The sequence below is a fragment of the Notolepis coatsorum genome (genome assembly GCF_963971535.1).
Source record: "Notolepis coatsorum genome assembly, chromosome: 11".
Lineage (NCBI taxonomy): Eukaryota > Metazoa > Chordata > Actinopteri > Aulopiformes > Paralepididae > Notolepis > Notolepis coatsorum.
In genome coordinates, this window is record NC_140175.1 from 118,852,858 (window position 1) to 118,855,001 (window position 2,144).

The window sequence follows — 2,144 nt, forward strand, 5'->3', positions numbered from 1 at the left end:
TGCTGCGTTCGACGGGCCTCGGAAAACCGGCGTTATCCTTACATTTCCCCACGGCCAATCGGTGACTTAAATTACATAATAACACAACTATACTCTCACACATCCCACCAAACACTCCTAACCATAAACATTCGCCAACCATACATTCATACACGCTTCCTAACACAAATAAAAAATACAAAATCAGCATTCACGCACATTACCGTCTCTCGAACGCCGCACAGCGGCGCGTAAGTACTATTTTTTGTTATAGCCTAACGCCGTCTAAATTCAACACGCCCGCCGTGCCCAAGGTTTAAACCAGACCTACTTGTGCTAAATCTCTACTTTAGAAAATACGACGCACGGCGAGCTTTAGCCTCTACTTTAAGACATACAACGCACACCTGTTTACCTTGGTTTAACTCTGAGCACAAATCTATACATGTTCCTACTCCCTTACTTGTTCCGACTGGCAGCGGCGCTCCGTTCATTGTGCTAAATCTCTACTTCAGAAAATACGACGCACGGTGTTTACAGAGCCGCCCTCCCCAGCCAGAACATTCAATTCAATTTTCCCTTACATCATGCTTACATGAGGTTAAATTCCTAGCAACCCCCTCCGTGGTTCGAATAGAGCACCCATACATCATCACACTCACCTCTTAGTAACTTTTCCAGTCACTTGAAGACGATCGATCGATCAGTTGTTCTCCTCGTCGACCGGCGTGTAGAGAAAAAAAATTTCTTTTGTTGTGGTGATAACACGAGCGCTCTGATTCACTGAAGTACGGCACCAAAATGAAGTGGATTTCCCAAGCTATTCCGGTTCTGCTCTGATCAGTAACCGGGTTGCTGGTACTCTGCGTTGTGATTCAATACCTTAAAGCTCTGGGAATCACTTCTCTTCAAACTGAGCGGTGCAGGCAGAAGGAATTTAGGAGGAAAAAGGTTATATAGCAGCTGTTTAATCAAAGTTTAAGAGTGTATACAAATTACAATAAGAAAATGCTATGGTTGTGATCACAAACACTATGCCGTGAGTGATAACAACCAGACTAATATTACAGTATAAAGAATGATAGTTGATAAGTTGTTGAAAGTCTCTGTTGTTTGATAACAAAGAGTTGGTTTTCCCTCCAAGAAGTTCTTTGTCCTTGTTGCCTGCTGCCTTGCCTTGTGGATGGGTGGTGGAGAGGTCTTGTCCTGTCGGTTGGTTGTTTCAGAGTCCCTCTCCTCCATCACACCTGGGATCTTATAGCCAAGGCCCAGTGTCTCGGAGTTGATGACATCATCACATTATTTGCCCCAATCACAAGCCTGCTAAGCTGGTATTTGAAAAATAGGGGTTTGGCTTAATAGCCCAACCCCCTTCACATAACTGCAAACGGAGGCTGTCCTTAAACATTGCATTATTTTCATTTCCTAATATCTATATTTGAATTACAATTGCCCACATAAACACAGATATATTTCTTTATCACTAAGTCTACTGACTTTCAGAAAATATCTAACAAATCTAATCATTTAGCTTAATAGAATACAAATCAATACCATAACAATCAATTAATCATATTGAACATAAATGAAAACAGAACAGGCACATTAACTAATTACCTAATTTAAGTATGACCAAACCTAATTATATTTTAACTTACTTCAATGACTTCAGAATTCAAGATTACTAGTACAATATACCCGGAAATAGTTAGCTTGTTTGGAGCTCAAAATTAAGGATTTCAATAGTGATCTTCTCTGTGTGTGTGTGTGTGTGTGTGTGTGTGTGAGAGTGTGTGTGTGTGTGTGTGACTATGTGTGTGTGTGTGTGTGTGTGAAAATGTGTGTGTGTGAGTGTGTGTGTGTGTGAGTCTATGTGTGTGTGTGTGTGTGTGTGTCTGTGTGTGTGTGTCTGAATGTGTGTGTGTGTGAGTCTATGTGTGTGTGTAATCAGACCTTTGATGGTCACATGTAGCCATCAATATGTGACCTAATCATTGTCTTTGGCAGACCAGTTGGCTCTTTGATGTCTCCTAAAAGGAGACATGTTTCTCTAGAATTTCCTGCCCTTTGTTCTTACACACCCCCTAAAGGGAAGTAAGTATTACCTCAGCTGCCACTATATGCAAATGCCCTCCTGGGGTGACCACAAGGTCTTGGTGATTAAA